This window comes from Gnatocerus cornutus, chromosome 4 (genome assembly GCF_029298725.1).
Source record: "Gnatocerus cornutus isolate USDA-ARS CGAHR chromosome 4, icGnaCorn1.1, whole genome shotgun sequence".
Lineage (NCBI taxonomy): Eukaryota > Metazoa > Arthropoda > Insecta > Coleoptera > Tenebrionidae > Gnatocerus > Gnatocerus cornutus.
The window spans coordinates 11,393,009-11,413,287 of NC_142236.1; positions in this window are offsets into that span (position 1 = coordinate 11,393,009).

Sequence of the window (20,279 nt, forward strand, 5' to 3'; positions counted from 1 at the left end):
TTTGCGAATTCAAGCCAGAAAACAACGAAAATCGGCGAGAAATCGTCGTTTTGCATCGAAATATGCGGTTTCCTCTAAGAATTTTGACGATTTCGTGCAGAATTCTGCTGTTTTCTTGCAATTCAGCTGTTAAATCTAGGTAAAAAGTCATGATTTTGTAGATTTCGTGCTCTTCTTGGCGAATTCAAGATAGAAAACAACGAAAATCGGCGAGAAATCGTTGTTTTGCATCGAAATATGCAGTTTTCTCTAAGAATTTTGATGATTTCGTGCAGAGTTCTGCTGTTTTCTTGCAATTCAGCCGTTGAATCTTGGTAAAAAGTCATGATTTTGTAGATTTGGTGCTCTTCTTTGCGAATTCAAGCCAGAAAACAACGAAAATCGGCGAGAAATCGTCGTTTTGCATCGAAATATGCGGTTTTCTGTAAGAATTTTGATGATTTCGTGCAGAATTCTGCTGTTTTCTTGCAATTCAGCCGTTGAATCTTGGTAAAAAGTCATGATTTTGTAGATTTCGTGCTCCTCTTTGCGAATTCAAGCCAGAAAACCACGAAAATCGGCGAGAAATCGTCGTTTTGCATCGAAATATGCGGTTCTCTCTAAGAATTTTGATGATTTCGTGCAGAATTCTGCTGTTTTCTTGCAATTCAGCCGTTGAATCTTGGTAAAAAGTGATAATTTTGTAGATTTCGTGCTCTTCATTGCGAATTCAAGCCAGAAAACAACGAAAATCGGCGAGAAATCGTCGTTTTGCATCGAAATATGCGGTTTTCTGTAAGAATTTTGATGATTTCGTGCAGAATTCTGCTGTTTTCTTGCAATTCAGCCGTTGAATCTTGGTAAAAAGTCATGATTTTGTAGATTTCGTGCTCTTCTTTGCGAATTCAAGCCAGAAAACAACGAAAATCGGCGAGAAATCGTCGTTTTGCATCGAAATATGCGGTTTTCTGTAAGAATTTTGATGATTTCGTGCAGAATTCTGCTGTTTTCTTGCAATTCAGCCGTTGAATCTTGGTAAAAAGTCATGATTTTGTAGATTCCGTGCTCTTCTTTGCGAATTCAAGATAGAAAACAACGAAAATCAGCGAGAAATCGTCGTTTTGCATCGAAATATGCGGTTTTCTCTAAGAATTTTGATGATTTCGTGCAGAATTCTGCTGTTTTCTTGCAATTCAGCCATTGAATCTTGGTAAAAAGTGATGATTTTGTAAATTTCGTGCTCTTCTTTGCGAATTCAAGCCAGAAAACAACGAAAATCGGCGAGAAATCGTCGTTTTGCATCGAAATATGCGGTTTTCTCTAAGAATTTTGATGATTTCGTGCAGAATTCTGCTGTTTTCTTGCAATTCAGCTGTTGAATCTTGGTAAAAAGTCATGATTTTGTAGATTTCGTGCTCTTCTTTGCGAATTCAAGCCAGAAAACAACGAAAATCGGCGAGAAATAATCGTTTTGCATCGAAATATGCGGTTTTCTGTAAAAATTTTGATGATTTCGTGCAGAATTCTGCTGTTTTCTTGCAATTCAGCCGTTGAATCTTGGTAAAAAGTCATGATTTTGTAGATTTCGTGCTCTTCTTTGCGAATTCAAGCCAGAAAACAACGAAAATCGGCGAGAAATAATCGTTTTGCATCGAAATATGCGGTTTTCTGTAAGAATTTTGATGATTTCGTGCAGAATTCTGCTGTTTTCTTGCAATTCAGCCGTTGAATCTTGGTAAAAAGTCATGATTTTGTAGATTTCGTGCTCCTCTTTGCGAATTCAAGCCAGAAAACCACGAAAATCGGCGAGAAATCGTCGTTTTGCATCGAAATATGCGGTTTTCTCTAAGAATTTTGATGATTTCGTGCAGAATTCTGCCGTTTTCTTGCAATTCAGCCGTTGAATCTTGGTAAAAAGTAATAATTTTGTAGATTTCGTGCTCTTCTTTGCGAATTCAAGCCAGAAAACAACGAAAATCGGCGAGAAATCGTCGTTTTGCATCGAAATATGCGGTTTTCTCTAAGAATTTTGACGATTTCGTGCAGAATTCTGCTGTTTTCTTGCAATTCAGCTGGTGAATTTAGGTAAAAAGTCATGATTTTGTAGATTTCGTGCTCTTCTTGGCGAATTCAAGATAGAAAACAACGAAAATCGGCGAGAAATCGTTGTTTTGCATCGAAATATGCAGTTTTCTCTAAGAATTTTGATGATTTCGTGCAGAGTTCTGCTGTTTTCTTGCAATTCAGCCGTTGAATCTTGGTAAAAAGTCATGATTTTGTAGATTTCGTGCTCTTCTTTGCGAATTCAAGCCAGAAAACAACGAAAATCGGCGAGAAATCGTCGTTTTGCATCGAAATATGCGGTTTTCTGTAAGAATTTTGATGATTTCATGCAGAATTCTTCTGTTTTCTTGCAATTCAGCCGTTGAATCTTGGTAAAAAGTCATGATTTTGTAGATTCCGTGCTCTGCTTTGCGAATTCAAGATAGAAAACAACGAAAATCAACGAGAAATTGTCGTTTTGCATCGAAATATGCGGTTTTCTCTAAGAATTTTGATGATTTCGTGCAGAATTCTGCTGTTTTCTTGCAATTCAGCCGTTGAATCTTGGTAAAAAGTGATGATTTTGTAGATTTCGTGCTCTTCTTTGCGAATTCAAGCCAGAAAACAACGAAAATCGGCGAGAAATCGTCGTTTTGCATCGAAATATGCGGTTTTCTCTAAGAATTTTGATGATTTCGTGCAGAATTCTGCTGTTTTCTTGCAATTCAGCCGTTGAATCTTGGTAAAAAGTGATGATTTTGTAGATTTCGTGCTCTTCTTTGCGAATTCAAGCCAGAAAACAACGAAAATCGGCAAGAAATCGTCGTTTTGCATCGAAATATGCGGTTTTCTGTAAGAATTGTGATGATTTCGTGCAGAATTCTGCTGTTTTCTTGCAATTCAGCCGTTGAATCTAGGTAAAAAGTCATGATTTTGTAGATTTCGTGCTCTTCTTGGCGAATTTAAGATAGAAAACAACGAAAATCGGCGAGAAATCGTTGTTTTGCATCGAAAAATGCGGTTTTCTGTAAGAATTTTGTTGATTTCCTGCAGAATTCTGCTGTTTTCTTGCAATTCAGCAGTTGAATCTTGGTAAAAAGTCATGATTTTGTATATTTCGTGCTCTTCTTTGCGAATTCAAGCCAGAAAACAACGAAAATGGGCGAGAAATCGTCGTTTTGCATCGAAATATGCGGTTTTCTGCAAGAATTTTGATGATTTCGTGCAGAATTCTGCTGTTTTCTTGCAATTCAGCCGTTGAATCTTGGTAAAAAGTCATGATTTTGTAGATTTCGTGCTCTTCTTTGCGAATTCAAGCCAGAAAACAACGAAAATCGGCGAGAAATCGTCGTTTTGCATCGAAATATGCGGTTTTCTGCAAGAATTTGGATGATTTCGTGCAGAATTCTGCTGTTTTCTTGCAATTCAGCCGTTGAATCTTGGTAAAAAGTGATGATTTTGTAGATTTCGTGCTCTTCTTTGCGAATTCAAGATAGAAAACAACGAAAATCAGCGAGAAATCGTCGTTTTGCACGAAATATGCGGTTTTCTCTAAGAATTTTGATGATTTCGTGCAGAATTCTGCTGTTTTCTTGCAATTAAGCCGTTGAATCTTGGTAAAAAGTCATGATTTTGTAGATTTCGTGCTCTTCTTTGCAAATTCATGCCAGAAAACAACGAAAATCGGCGAGAAATCGTGGTTTTGCAACGAAATATGCGGTTTTCTGTAAAAATTTTGATGATTTCGTGCAGAATTCTGCTGTTTTCTTGTAATTCAGCCGTTGAATCTTGGTAAAAAGTCATGATTTTGTAGATTTCGTGCTCTTCTTTGCGAATTCAAGCCAGAAAACAACGAAAATCGGCGAGAAATCGTCGTTTTGCATCGAAATATGCGGTTTTCTCCAAGAATTTTGATGATTTCGTACAGAATTCTGCTGTTTTCTTGCAATTCAGCCGTTGAATCTTGGTAAAAAGTCATGATTTTGTAGATTTCGTGCTCTTCTTGGCGAATTCAAGATAGAAAACAACGAAAATCGGCGAGAAATCGTTGTTTTGCATCGAAATATGCAGTTTTCTCTAAGAATTTTGATGATTTCGTGCAGAATTCTGCTGTTTTCTTGCAATTCAGCCGTTGAATCTTGGTAAAAAGTCATGATTTTGTAGATTTCGTGCTCTTCTTTGCAAATTCAAGCCAGAAAACAACGAAAATCGGCGAGAAATCGTCGTTTTGCATCGAAATATGCGGTTTTCTGTAAGAATTTTGATGATTTCGTGCAGAATTCTGCTGTTTTCTTGCAATTTAGCCGTTGAATCTTGGTAAAAAGTCATGATTTTGTAGATTTCGTGCTCTTCTTTGCGAATTCAAGCCAGAATACAACGAAAATCGGCGAGAAATCGTCGTTTTGCATCGAAATATGCGGTTTTCTGTAAGAATTTTGATGATTTCCTGCAGAATTTTGCTGTTTTCTTGCAATTCAGCCGTTGAATCTTGGTAAAAAGTCATGACTTTGCAGATTTCGTGCTCTTCTTTGCGAATTCAAGCCAGAAAACAACGAAAATCGGCGAGAAATCGTCGTTTTGCATCGAAAAATGCAGTTTTCTGTAAGAATTTTGATAATTTCGTGCAGAATTCTGCTGTTTTCTTGCAATTCAGCCGTTGAATCTTGGTAAAAAGTCATGATTTTGTAGATTTCGTGCTCTTCTTTGCGAATTCAAGCCAGAAAACAACGAAAATCGGCGAGAAATCGTCGTTTTGCATCGAAATATGCGGTTTTCTGTAAGAATTTTGATGATTTCGTGCAGAATTCTGCTGTTTTCTTGCAATTCAGCTGTTGAATCTTGGTAAAAAGTCATGATTTTGTAGATTTCGTGCTCTTCTTTGCGAATTCAAGCCAGAAAACAACGAAAATCGGCGAGAAATCGTCGTTTTGCATCGAAATATGCGGTTTTCTGTAAGAATTTGGATGATTTCGTGCAGAATTCTGCTGTTTTCTTGCAATTCAGCCGTTGAATCTTGGTAAAAAGTGATGATTTTGTAGATTTCGTGCTCTTCTTTGCGAATTCAAGCCAGAAAACAACGAAAATCGGCGAGAAATCGTCGTTTTGCATCGAAATATGCGGTTTTCTCCAAGAATTTTGATGATTTCGTACAGAATTCTGCTGTTTTCTTGCAATTCAGCCGTTGAATCTTGGTAAAAAGTGATGATTTTGTAGATTTCGTGCTCTTCTTTGCGAATTCAAGCCAGAAAACAACGAAAATCGGCGAGAAATCGTCGTTTTGCATCGAAATATGCGGTTTTCTCTAAGAATTTTGACGATGTCGTGCAGAATTCTGCTGTTTTCTTGCAATTCAGCCGTTGAATTTTGGTAAAAAGTCATGATTTTGTAGATTTCGTGCTCTCCTTTGCGAATTCAAGATAGAAAACAACGAAAATCAGCGAGAAATCGTCGTTTTGCACGAAATATGCGGTTTTCTCTAAGAATTTTGATGATTTCGTGCAGAATTCTGCTGTTTTCTTGCAATTCAGCCGTTGAATCTTGGTAAAAAGTCATGATTTTGTAGATTTCGTGCTCTTCTTTGCAAATTCATGCCAGAAAACAACGAAAATCGGCGAGAAATCGTGGTTTTGCAACGAAATATGCGGTTTTCTGTAAAAATTTTGATGATTTCGTGCAGAATTCTGCTGTTTTCTTGTAATTCAGCCGTTGAATCTTGGTAAAAAGTCATGACTTTGTAGATTTCGTGCTCTTCTTTGCGAATTCAAGCCAGAAAACAACGAAAATCGGCGAGAAATCGTCGTTTTGCATCGAAATATGCGGTTTTCTGTAAGAATTTTGATGATTTCGTGCAGAATTCTGCTGTTTTCTTGCAATTCAGCTGTTGAATCTTGGTAAAAAGTCATGATTTTGTAGATTTCGTGCTCTTCTTTGCGAATTCAAGCCAGAAAACAACGAAAATCGGCGAGAAATCGTCGTTTTGCATCGAAATATGCGGTTTTCTGTAAGAATTTTGATGATTTCGTGCAGAATTCTGCTGTTTTCTTGCAATTCAGCCGTTGAATCTTGGTAAAAAGTCATGATTTTGTAGATTTCGTGCTCTTCTTTGCGAATTCAAGCCAGAAAACAACGAAAATCTTCGAGAAATCGTCGTTTTGCATCGAAATATGCGGTTTTCTGTAAGAATTTGGATGATTTCGTGCAGAATTCTGCTGTTTTCTTGCAATTCAGCCGTTGAATCTTGGTAAAAAGTGATGATTTTGTAGATTTCGTGCTCTTCTTTGCGAATTCAAGCCAGAAAACAACGAAAATCGGCGAGAAATCGTCGTTTTGCATCGAAATATGCGGTTTTCTCCAAGAATTTTGATGATTTCGTACAGAATTCTGCTGTTTTCTTGCAATTCAGCCGTTGAATCTTGGTAAAAAGTGATGATTTTGTAGATTTCGTGCTCTTCTTTGCGAATTCAAGCCAGAAAACAACGAAAATCGGCGAGAAATCGTCGTTTTGCATCGAAATATGCGGTTTTCTCTAAGAATTTTGACGATGTCGTGCAGAATTCTGCTGTTTTCTTGCAATTCAGCCGTTAAATCTTGGTAAAAAGTCATGATTTTGTAGATTTCGTGCTCTCCTTTGCGAATTCAAGATAGAAAACAACGAAAATCAGCGAGAAATCGTCGTTTTGCACGAAATATGCGGTTTTCTCTAAGAATTTTGATGATTTCGTGCAGAATTCTGCTGTTTTCTTGCAATTCAGCCGTTGAATCTTGGTAAAAAGTGATGATTTTGTAGATTTCGTGCTCTTCTTTGCGAATTCAAGCCAGAAAACAACGAAAATCGGCGAGAAATCGTCGTTTTGCATCGAAATATGCGGTTTTCTCCAAGAATTTTGATGATTTCGTACAGAATTCTGCTGTTTTCTTGCAATTCAGCCGTTGAATCTTGGTAAAAAGTCATGATTTTGTAGATTTCGTGCTCTTCTTGGCGAATTCAAGATAGAAAACAACGAAAATCGGCGAGAAATCGTTGTTTTGCATCGAAATATGCGGTTTTCTGTAAGAATTTTGATGATTTCGTGCAGAATTCTGCTGTTTTCTTGCAATTCAGCTGTTGAATCTTGGTAAAAAGTCATGATTTTGTAGATTTCGTGCTCTTCTTTGCGAATTCAAGCCAGAAAACAACGAAAATCGGCGAGAAATCGTCGTTTTGCATCGAAATATGCGGTTTTCTGTAAGAATTTTGATGATTTCGTGCAGAATTCTGCTGTTTTCTTGCAATTCAGCCGTTGAATCTTGGTAAAAAGTCATGATTTTGTAGATTTCGTGCTCTTCTTTGCGAATTCAAGCCAGAAAACAACGAAAATCTTCGAGAAATCGTCGTTTTGCATCGAAATATGCGGTTTTCTGTAAGAATTTGGATGATTTCGTGCAGAATTCTGCTGTTTTCTTGCAATTCAGCCGTTGAATCTTGGTAAAAAGTGATGATTTTGTAGATTTCGTGCTCTTCTTTGCGAATTCAAGCCAGAAAACAACGAAAATCGGCGAGAAATCGTCGTTTTGCATCGAAATATGCGGTTTTCTCCAAGAATTTTGATGATTTCGTACAGAATTCTGCTGTTTTCTTGCAATTCAGCCGTTGAATCTTGGTAAAAAGTGATGATTTTGTAGATTTCGTGCTCTTCTTTGCGAATTCAAGCCAGAAAACAACGAAAATCAGCGAGAAATCGTCGTTTTGCATCGAAATATGCGGTTTTCTCTAAGAATTTTGACGATGTCGTGCAGAGTTCTGCTGTTTTCTTGCAATTCAGCCGTTAAATCTTGGTAAAAAGTCATGATTTTGTAGATTTCGTGCTCTCCTTTGCGAATTCAAGATAGAAAACAACGAAAATCAGCGAGAAATCGTCGTTTTGCACGAAATATGCGGTTTTCTCTAAGAATTTTGATGATTTCGTGCAGAATTCTGCTGTTTTCTTGCAATTCAGCCGTTGAATCTTGGTAAAAAGTGATGATTTTGTAGATTTCGTGCTCTTCTTTGCGAATTCAAGCCAGAAAACAACGAAAATCGGCGAGAAATCGTCGTTTTGCATCGAAATATGCGGTTTTCTCTAAGAATTTTGATGATTTCGTACAAAATTCTGCTGTTTTCTTGCAATTCAGCCGTTGAATCTTGGTAAAAAGTCATGATTTTGTAGATTTCGTGCTCTTCTTGGCGAATTCAAGATAGAAAACAACGAAAATCGGCGAGAAATCGTTGTTTTGCATCGAAATATGCAGTTTTCTCTAAGAATTTTGATGATTTCGTGCAGAATTCTGCTGTTTTCTTGCAATTCAGCCGTTGAATCTTGGTAAAAAGTCATGATTTTGTAGATTTCGTGCTCTTCTTTGCAAATTCAAGCCAGAAAACAACGAAAATCGGCGAGAAATCGTCGTTTTGCATCGAAATATGCGGTTTTCTGTAAGAATTTTGATGATTTCGTGCAGAATTCTGCTGTTTTCTTGCAATTTAGCCGTTGAATCTTGGTAAAAAGTCATGATTTTGTAGATTTCGTGCTCTTCTTTGCGAATTCAAGCCAGAATACAACGAAAATCGGCGAGAAATCGTCGTTTTGCATCGAAATATGCGGTTTTCTGTAAGAATTTTGATGATTTCCTGCAGAATTTTGCTGTTTTCTTGCAATTCAGCCGTTGAATCTTGGTAAAAAGTCATGACTTTGTAGATTTCGTGCTCTTCTTTGCGAATTCAAGCCAGAAAACAACGAAAATCGGCGAGAAATCGTCGTTTTGCATCGAAAAATGCAGTTTTCTGTAAGAATTTTGATGATTTCGTGCAGAATTCTGCTGTTTTCTTGCAATTCAGCCGTTGAATCTTGGTAAAAAGTCATGATTTTGTAGATTTCGTGCTCTTCTTTGCGAATTCAAGCCAGAAAACAACGAAAATCGGCGAGAAATCGTCGTTTTGCATCGAAATATGCGGTTTTCTGTAAGAATTTTGATGATTTCGTGCAGAATTCTGCTGTTTTCTTGCAATTCAGCTGTTGAATCTTGGTAAAAAGTCATGATTTTGTAGATTTCGTGCTCTTCTTTGCGAATTCAAGCCAGAAAACAACGAAAATCGGCGAGAAATCGTCGTTTTGCATCGAAATATGCGGTTTTCTGTAAGAATTTTGATGATTTCGTGCAGAATTCTGCTGTTTTCTTGCAATTCAGCCGTTGAATCTTGGTAAAAAGTCATGATTTTGTAGATTTCGTGCTCTTCTTTGCGAATTCAAGCCAGAAAACAACGAAAATCTTCGAGAAATCGTCGTTTTGCATCGAAATATGCGGTTTTCTGTAAGAATTTTGATGATTTCGTGCAGAATTCTGCTGTTTTTTTGCAATTCAGCCGTTGAATCTTGGTAAAAAGTCATGATTTTGTAGATTCCGTGCTCTTCTTTGCGAATTCAAGATAGAAAACAACGAAAATCAGCGAGAAATCGTCGTTTTGCATCGAAATATGCGGTTTTCTCCAAGAATTTTGATGATTTCGTGCAGAATTCTGCTGTTTTCTTGCAATTCAGCCGTTGAATCTTGGTAAAAAGTTATGATTTTGTAGATTTCGTGCTCTTCTTTGCGAATTCAAGAAAGAAAACAACGAAAATCGGCGAGAAATAATCGTTTTGCATCGAAATATGCGGTTTTCTGTAAGAATTTTGATGATTTCGTGCAGAATTCTGCTGTTTTCTTGCAATTCAGCCGTTGAATCTTGGTAAAAAGTCATGATTTTGTAGATTTCGTGCTCCTCTTTGCGAATTCAAGCCAGAAAACCACGAAAATCGGCGAGAAATCGTCGTTTTGCATCGAAATATGCGGTTTTCTCTAAGAATTTTGATGATTTCGTGCAGAATTCTGCTGTTTTCTTGCAATTCAGCCGTTGAATCTTGGTAAAAAGTGATAATTTTGTAGATTTCGTGCTCTTCTTTGCGAATTCAAGCCAGAAAACAACGAAAATCGGCGAGAAATCGTCGTTTTGCATCGAAATATGCGGTTTTCTGTAAGAATTTTGATGATTTCGTGCAGAATTCTGCTGTTTTCTTGCAATTCAGCCGTTGAATCTTGGTAAAAAGTCATGATTTTGTAGATTTCGTGCTCCTCTTTGCGAATTCAAGCCAGAAAACCACGAAAATCGGCGAGAAATCGTCGTTTTGCATCGAAATATGCGGTTTTCTCTAAGAATTTTGATGATTTCGTGCAGAATTCTGCTGTTTTCTTGCAATTCAGCCGTTGAATCTTGGTAAAAAGTGATAATTTTGTAGAATTCGTGCTCTTCTTTGCGAATTCAAGCCAGAAAACAACGAAAATCGGCGAGAAATCGTCGTTTTGCATCGAAATATGCGGTTTTCTCTAAGAATTTTGACGATTTCGTGCAGAATTCTGCTGTTTTCTTGCAATTCAGCTGTTGAATCTAGGTAAAAAGTCATGATTTTGTAGATTTCGTGCTCTTCTTGGCGAATTCAAGATAGAAAACAACGAAAATCGGCGAGAAATCGTTGTTTTGCATCGAAATATGCGGTTTTCTGTAAGAATTTTGATGATTTCGTGCAGAATTCTGCTGTTTTCTTGCAATTCAGCCGTTGAATCTTGGTAAAAAGTCATGATTTTGTAGATTTCGTGCTCCTCTTTGCGAATTCAAGCCAGAAAACCACGAAAATCGGCGAGAAATCGTCGTTTTGCATCGAAATATGCGGTTTTCTCTAAGAATTTTGATGATTTCGTGCAGAATTCTGCTGTTTTCTTGCAATTCAGCCATTGAATCTTGGTAAAAAGTGATGATTTTGTAGATTTCGTGCTCTTCTTTGCGAATTCAAGCCAGAAAACAACGAAAATCGGCGAGAAATCGTCGTTTTGCATCGAAATATGCGGTTTTCTCTAAGAATTTTAATGATTTCGTGCAGAATTCTGCTGTTTTCTTGCAATTCAGCCGTTGAATCTTGGTAAAAAGTCATGATTTTGTAGATTTCGTGCTCTTCTTTGCGAATTCAAGCCAGAAAACAACGAAAATCGGCGAGAAATACTCGTTTTGCATCGAAATATGCGGTTTTCTGTAAGAATTTTGATGATTTCGTGCAGAATTCTGCTGTTTTCTTGCAATTCAGCCGTTGAATCTTGGTAAAAAGTCATGATTTTGTAGATTTCGTGCTCTTCTTTGCGAATTCAAGCCAGAAAACAACGAAAATCGGCGAGAAATAATCGTTTGGCATCGAAATATGCGGTTTTCTGTAAGAATTTTGATGATTTCGTGCAGAATTCTGCTGTTTTCTTGCAATTCAGCCGTTGAATCTTGGTAAAAAGTCATGATTTTGTAGATTTCGTGCTCCTCTTTGCGAATTCAAGCCAGAAAACCACGAAAATCGGCGAGAAATCGTCGTTTTGCATCGAAATATGCGGTATTCTCTCAGAATTTTGATGATTTCGTGCAGAATTCTGCTGTTTTCTTGCAATTCAGCCGTTGAATCTTGGTAAAAAGTGATAATTTTGTAGATTTCGTGCTCTTCTTTGCGAATTCAAGCCAGAATACAACGAAAATCGGCGAGAAATCGTCGTTTTGCATCGAAATATGCGGTTTTCTCTAAGAATTTTGACGATTTCGTGCAGAATTCTGCTGTTTTCTTGCAATTCAGCTGTTGAATTTAGGAAAAAAGTCATGATTTTGTAGATTTCGTGCTCTTCTTTGCGAATTCAAGCCAGAAAACAACGAAAATCGGCGAGAAATCGTCGTTTTGCATCGAAATATGCGGTTTTCTGTGAGAATTTTGATGATTTCATGCAGAATTTTTCTGTTTTCTTGCAATTCAGCCGTTGAATCTTGGTAAAAAGTCATGATTTTGTAGATTCCGTGCTCTGCTTTGCGAATTCAAGATAGAAAACAACGAAAATCAACGAGAAATCGTCGTTTTGCATCGAAATATGCGGTTTTCTCTAAGAATTTTGATGATTTCGTGCAGAATTCTGCTGTTTTCTTGCAATTCAGCCGTTGAATCTTGGTAAAAAGTGTTGATTTTGTAGATTTCGTGCTCTTCTTTGCGAATTCAAGCCAGAAAACAACGAAAATCGGCGAGAAATCGTCGTTTTGCATCGAAATATGCGGTTTTCTCTAAGACTTTTGATGATTTCGTGCAGAATTCTGCTGTTTTCTTGCAATTCAGCCGTTGAATCTTAGTAAAAAGTGATGATTTTGTAGATTTCGTGCTCTTCTTTGCGAATTCAAGCCAGAAAACAACGAAAATCGGCATGAAATCGTCGTTTTGCATCGAAATATGCGGTTTTCTCTAAGAATTTTGATGATTTCGTACAGAATTCTGCTGTTTTCTTGCAATTCAGCCATTGAATCTTGGTAAAAAGTGATGATTTTGTAGATTTCGTGCTCTTCTTTGCGAATTCAAGCCAGAAAACAACGAAAATCGGCGAGAAATCGTCGTTTTGCATCGAAATATGCGGTTTTCTCTAAGAATTTTAATGATTTCGTGCAGAATTCTGCTGTTTTCTTGCAATTCAGCCGTTGAATCTTGGTAAAAAGTCATGATTTTGTAGATTTCGTGCTCTTCTTTGCGAATTCAAGCCAGAAAACAACGAAAATCGGCGAGAAATACTCGTTTTGCATCGAAATATGCGGTTTTCTGTAAGAATTTTGATGATTTCGTGCAGAATTCTGCTGTTTTCTTGCAATTCAGCCGTTGAATCTTGGTAAAAAGTCATGATTTTGTAGATTTCGTGCTCTTCTTTGCGAATTCAAGCCAGAAAACAACGAAAATCGGCGAGAAATAATCGTTTGGCATCGAAATATGCGGTTTTCTGTAAGAATTTTGATGATTTCGTGCAGAATTCTGCTGTTTTCTTGCAATTCAGCCGTTGAATCTTGGTAAAAAGTCATGATTTTGTAGATTTCGTGCTCCTCTTTGCGAATTCAAGCCAGAAAACCACGAAAATCGGCGAGAAATCGTCGTTTTGCATCGAAATATGCGGTTTTCTGTAAGAATTTTGATGATTTCGTGCAGAATTCTGCTGTTTTCTTGCAATTCAGCCGTTGAATCTCGGTAAAAAGTCATGATTTTGTAGATTTCGTGCTCTTCTTTGCGAATTCAAGATAGAAAACAACGAAAATCAGCGAGAAAACGTCGTTTTGCATCGAAATATGCGGTTTTCTCTAAGAATTTTGATGATTTCGTGCAGAATTCTGCTGTTTTCTTGCAATTCAGCCGTTGAATCTTGGTAAAAAGTCATGATTTTGTAGATTTCGTGCTCTTCTTTGCAAATTCATGCCAGAAAACAACGAAAATCGGCGAGAAATCGTCGTTTTGCATCGAAATATGCGGTTTTCTGTAAGAATTTTGATGATTTCGTGCAGAATTTTGCTGTTTTCTTGCAATTCAGCCGTTGAATCTCGGTAAAAAGTTATGATTTTGTAGATTTCGTGCTCTTCTTTGCGAATTCAAGATAGAAAACAACGAAAATCAGCGAGAAAACGTCGTTTTGCATCGAAATATGCGGTTTTCTCTAAGAATTTTGATGATTTCGTGCAGAATTCTGCTGTTTTCTTGCAATTCAGCCGTTGAATCTTGGTAAAAGTCATGATTTTGTAGATTTCGTGCTCTTCTTTGCGAATTCAAGCCAGAAAACAACGAAAATCGGCGAGAAATCGTCGTTTTGCATCGAAATATGCGGTTTTCTGTAAGAATTTTGATGATTTCGTGCAGAATTCTGCTGTTTTCTTGCAATTCAGCCGTTGAATCTAGGTAAAAAGTCATGATTTTGTAGATTTCGTGCTCTTCTTGGCGAATTCAAGATAGAAAACAACGAAAATCGGCGAGAAATCGTTATTTTGCATCGAAATATGCAGTTTTCTCTAAGAATTTTGATGATTTCGTGCAGAATTCTGCTGTTTTCTTGCAATTCAGCCGTTGAATCTTGGTAAAAAGTGATGATTTTGTAGATTTCGTGCTCTTCTTTGCGAATTCAAGCCAGAAAACAACGAAAATCGGCAAAAAATCCTTGTTTTGCATCTAAATATGCGGTTTTCTGTAAGAATTTTGATGATTTCGTGCAGAATTCTGCTGTTTTCTTGCAATTCAGCCGTTGAATCTTGGTAAAAAGTCATGATTTTGTAGATTTCGTGCTCTTCTTTGCGAATTCAAGCCAGAAAACAACGAAAATCGGCGAGAAATCGTCGTTTTGCATCGAAATATGCGGTTTTCTGTAAGAATTTTGATGATTTCGTGCAGAATTCTGCTGTTTTCTTGCAATTCAGCCGTTGAATCTAGGTAAAAAGTCATGATTTTGTAGATTTCGTGCTCTTCTTGGCGAATTCAAGATAGAAAACAACGAAAATCGGCGAGAAATCGTCCTTTTGCATCGAAATATGCGGTTTTCTCTAAGAATTTTGATGATTTCGTGCAGAATTCTGCTGTTTTCTTGCAATTCAGCCGTTGAATCTTGGTAAAAAGTCATGATTTTGTAGATTTCGTGCTCTTCTTTGCAAATTCCAGCCAGAAAACAACGAAAATCGGCGAGAAATCGTCGTTTTGCATCGAAATATGCGGTTTTCTGTAAGAACTTTGATGATTTCGTGCAGAATTCTGCTGTTTTCTTGCAATTCAGCCGTTAAATCTTGGTAAAAAGTCATGATTTTGTAGATTTCGTGCTCTTCTTTGCGAATTCAAGATAGAAAACAACGAAAATCAGCGAGAAAACGTCGTTTTGCATCGAAATATGCGGTTTTCTCAAAAAATTTTGATGATTTCGTGCACAATTCTGCTGTTTTCTTGCAATTCAGCCGTTGAATCTTGGTAAAAAGTCATGATTTTGTAGATTTCGTGCTCTTCTTTGCAAATTCATGCCAGAAAACAACGAAAATCGGCGAGAAATCGTCGTTTTGCATCGAAATATGCGGTTTTCTGGAAGAATTTTGATGATTTCGTGCAGAATTCTGCTGTTTTCTTGCAATTCAGCCGTTGAATCTTGGTAAAAAGTCATGATTTTGTAGATTTCGTGCTCTTCTTTGCGAATTCAAGATAGAAAACAACGAAAATCAGCGATAAATCGTCGTTTTGCATCGAAATATGCGGTTTTCTCCAAGAATTTTGATGATTTCGTGCAGAATTCTGCTGTTTTCTTGCAATTCAGCCGTTGAATCTTGGTAAAAAGTTATGATTTTGTAGATTTCGTGCTCTTCTTTGCGAATTCAAGAAAGAAAACAACGAAAATCGGCGAGAAATAATCGTTTTGCATCGAAATATGCGGTTTTCTGTAAGAATTTTGATGATTTCGTGCAGAATTCTGCTGTTTTCTTGCAATTCAGCCGTTGAATCTTGGTAAAAAGTCATGATTTTGTAGATTTCGTGCTCCTCTTTGCGAATTCAAGCCAGAAAACCACGAAAATCGGCGAGAAATCGTCGTTTTGCATCGAAATATGCGGTTTTCTCTAAGAATTTTGATGATTTCGTGCAGAATTCTGCTGTTTTCTTGCAATTCAGCCGTTGAATCTTGGTAAAAAGTGATAATTTTGTAGATTTCGTGCTCTTCTTTGCGAATTCAAGCCAGAAAACAACGAAAATCGGCGAGAAATCGTCGTTTTGCATCGAAATATGCGGTTTTCTGTAAGAATTTTGATGATTTCGTGCAGAATTCTGCTGTTTTCTTGCAATTCAGCCGTTGAATCTTGGTAAAAAGTCATGATTTTGTAGATTTCGTGCTCCTCTTTGCGAATTCAAGCCAGAAAACCACGAAAATCGGCGAGAAATCGTCGTTTTGCATCGAAATATGCGGTTTTCTCTAAGAATTTTGATGATTTCGTGCAGAATTCTGCTGTTTTCTTGCAATTCAGCCGTTGAATCTTGGTAAAAAGTGATAATTTTGTAGAATTCGTGCTCTTCTTTGCGAATTCAAGCCAGAAAACAACGAAAATCGGCGAGAAATCGTTGTTTTGCATCGAAATATGCAGTTTTCTGTAAGAATTTTGATGATTTCGTGCAGAATTCTGCTGTTTTCTTGAAATTCAGCTGTTGAATCTTGGTAAAAAGTCATGATTTTGTAGATTTCGTGCTCTTCTTTGCGAATTCAAGCCAGAAAACAACGAAAATCGGCGAGAAATCGTCGTTTTGCATCGAAATATGCGGTTTTCTGTAAGAATTTTGATGATTTCGTGCAAAATTCTGCTGTTTTCTTGCAATTCAGCCGTTGAATCTTGGTAAAAAGTCATGATTTTGTAGATTTCGTGCTCTTCTTTGCGAATTCAAGCCAGAAAACAACGAAAATCTTCGAGAAATCGTCGTTTTGCATCGAAATATGCGGTTTTCTGTAAGAATTTTGATGATTTCGTGCAGAATTCTGCTGTTTTCTTGCAATTCAGCCGTTGAATCTTGGTAAAAAGTCATGATTTTGTAGATTCCGTGCTCTTCTTTGCAAATTCAAGATAGAAAACAACGAAAATCAGCGAGAAATCGTCGTTTTGCATCGAAATATGCGGTTTTCTCTAAGAATTTTGATGATTTCGTGCAGAATTCTGCTGTTTTCTTGCAATTCAGCCGTTGAATCTTGGTAAAAAGTTATGATTTTGTAGATTTCGGGCTCTCCTTTGCGAATTCAAGAAAGAAAACAACGAAAATCGGCGAGAAATAATCGTTTTGCATCGAAATATGCGGTTTTCTGTAAGAATTTTGATGATTTCGTGCAGAATTCTGCTGTTTTCTTGCAATTCAGCCGTTGAATCTTGGTAAAAAGTCATGATTTTGTAGATTTCGTGCTCCTCTTTGCGAATTCAAGCCAGAAAACCACGAAAATCGGCGAGAAATCGTCGTTTTGCATCGAAATATGCGGTTTTCTCTAAGAATTTTGATGATTTCGTGCAGAATTCTGCTGTTTTCTTGCAATTCAGCCGTTGAATCTTGGTAAAAAGTGATAATTTTGTAGATTTCGTGCCCTTCTTTGCGAATTCAAGCCAGAAAACAACGAAAATCGGCGAGAAATCGTCGTTTTGCATCGAAATATGCGGTTTTCTCTAAGAATTTTGACGATTTCGTGCAGAATTCTGCTGTTTTCTTGCAATTCAGCTGTTGAATCTAGGTAAAAAGTCATCATTTTGTAGATTTCGTGCTCTTCTTGGCGAATTCAAGATAGAAAACAACGAAAATCGGCGAGAAATCGTTGTTTTGCATCGAAATATGCGGTTTTCTGTAAGAATTTTGATGATTTCGTGCAGAATTCTGCTGTTTTCTTGCAATTCAGCCGTTGAATCTTGGTAAAAAGTCATGATTTTGTAGATTTCGTGCTCCTCTTTGCGAATTCAAGCCAGAAAACCACGAAAATCGGCGAGAAATCGTCGTTTTGCATCGAAATATGCGGTTTTCTCTAAGAATTTTGATGATTTCGTGCAGAATTCTGCTGTTTTCTTGCAATTCAGCCGTTGAATCTTGGTAAAAAGTGATAATTTTGTAGAATTCGTGCTCTTCTTTGCGAATTCAAGCCAGAAAACAACGAAAATCGGCGAGAAATCGTCGTTTTGCATCGAAATATGCGGTTTTCTGCAAGAATTTTGATGATTTCGTGCAGAATTCTGCTGTTTTCTCGCAATTCTGCCGTTGAATCTTGGTAAAAAGTCATGATTTTGTAGATTTCGTGCTCTTCTTTGCGAATTCAAGCCAGAAAACAACGAAAATCGGCGAGAAATCGTCGTTTTGCATCGAAATATGCGGTTTTCTGTAAGAATTTTGATGATTTCGTGCAGAATTCTGCTGTTTTCTTGCAATTCAGCAGTTGAATCTTGGTAAAAAGTCATGATTTTGTAGATTCCGTGCTCTTCTTTGCGAATTCAAGATAGAAAACAACGAAAATCAGCGAGAAATCGTCGTTTTGCATCGAAATATGCGGTTTTCTCAAAGAATTTTGATGATTTCGTGCAGAATTCTGCTGTTTTCTTGCAATTCAGCCATTGAATCTTGGTAAAAAGTGATGATTTTGTAGATTTCGTGCTCTTCTTTGCGAATTCAAGCCAGAAAACAACGAAAATCGGCGAGAAATCGTCGTTTTGCATCGAAATATGCGGTTTTCTCTAAGAATTTTGATGATTTCGTGCAGAATTCTGCTGTTTTCTTGCAATTCAGCCGTTGAATCTTGGTAAAAAGTCATGATTTTGTAGATTTCGTGCTCTTCTTTGCGAATTCAAGCCAGAAAACAACGAAAATCGGCGAGAAATAATCGTTTTGCATCGAAATATGCGGTTTTCTGTAAGAATTTTGATGATTTCGTGCAGAATTCTGCTGTTTTCTTGCAATTCAGCCGTTGAATCTTGGTAAAAAGTCATGATTTTGTAGATTTCGTGCTCTTCTTTGCGAATTCAAGCCAGAAAACAACGAAAATCGGCGAGAAATAATCGTTTGGCATCGAAATATGCGGTTTTCTGTAAGAATTTTGATGATTTCGTGCAGAATTCTGCTGTTTTCTTGCAATTCAGCCGTTGAATCTTGGTAAAAAGTCATGATTTTGTAGATTTCGTGCTCCTCTTTGCGAATTCAAGCCAGAAAACCACGAAAATCGGCGAGAAATCGTCGTTTTGCATCGAAATATGCGGTATTCTCTCAGAATTTTGATGATTTCGTGCAGAATTCTGCTGTTTTCTTGCAATTCAGCCGTTGAATCTTGGTAAAAAGTGATAATTTTGTAGATTTCGTGCTCTTCTTTGCGAATTCAAGCCAGAAAACAACGAAAATCGGCGAGAAATCGTCGTTTTGCATCGAAATATGCGGTTTTCTCTAAGAATTTTGACGATTTCGTGCAGAATTCTGCTGTTTTCTTGCAATTCAGCTGTTGAATTTAGGAAAAAAGTCATGATTTTGTAGATTTCGTGCTCTTCTTTGCGAATTCAAGCCAGAAAACAACGAAAATCGGCGAGAAATCGTCGTTTTGCATCGAAATATGCGGTTTTCTGTGAGAATTTTGATGATTTCATGCAGAATTTTTCTGTTTTCTTGCAATTCAGCCGTTGAATCTTGGTAGAAAGTCATGATTTTGTAGATTCCGTGCTCTGCTTTGCGAATTCAAGATAGAAAACAACGAAAATCAACGAGAAATCGTCGTTTTGCATCGAAATATGCGGTTTTCTCTAAGAATTTTGATGATTTCGTGCAGAATTCTGCTGTTTTCTTGCAATTCAGCCGTTGAATCTTGGTAAAAAGTGTTGATTTTGTAGATTTCGTGCTCTTCTTTGCGAATTCAAGCCAGAAAACAACGAAAATCGGCGAGAAATCGTCGTTTTGCATCGAAATATGCGGTTTTCTCTAAGAATTTTGATGATTTCGTGCAGAATTCTGCTGTTTTCTTGCAATTCAGCCGTTGAATCTTGGTAAAAAGTCATAATTTTGTAGATTTCGTGCTCTTCTTTGCGAATTCAAGCCAGAAAACAACGAAAATCGGCGAGAAATCGTCGTTTTGCATCGAAATATGCGGTTTTCTCTAAGAATTTTGACGATTTCGTGCAGAATTCTGCTGTTTTCTTGCAATTCAGCTGTTGAATCTAGGTAAAAAGTCATGATTTTGTAGATTTCGTGCTCTTCTTGGCGAATTCAAGATAGAAAACAACGAAAATCGGCGAGAAATCGTTGTTTTGCATCGAAATATGCGGTTTTCTGTAAGAATTTTGATGATTTCGTGCAGAATTCTGCTGTTTTCTTGCAATTCAGCCGTTGAATCTTGGTAAAAAGTCATGATTTTGTAGATTTCGTGCTCCTCTTTGCGAATTCAAGCCAGAAAACCACGAAAATCGGCGAGAAATCGTCGTTTTGCATCGAAATATGCGGTTTTCTCTAAGAATTTTGATGATTTCGTGCAGAATTCTGCTGTTTTCTTGCAATTCAGCCGTTGAATCTTGGTAAAAAGTGATAATTTTGTAGAATTCGTGCTCTTCTTTGCGAATTCAAGCCAGAAAACAACGAAAATCGGCGAGAAATCGTCGTTTTGCATCGAAATATGCGGTTTTCTGCAAGAATTTTGATGATTTCGTGCAGAATTCTGCTGTTTTCTCGCAATTCTGCCGTTGAATCTTGGTAAAAAGTCATGATTTTGTAGATTTCGTGCTCTTCTTTGCGAATTCAAGCCAGAAAACAACGAAAATCGGCGAGAAATCGTCGTTTTGCATCGAAATATGCGGTTTTCTGTAAGAATTTTGATGATTTCGTGCAGAATTCTGCTGTTTTCTTGCAATTCAGCCGTTGAATCTTGGTAAAAAGTCATGATTTTGT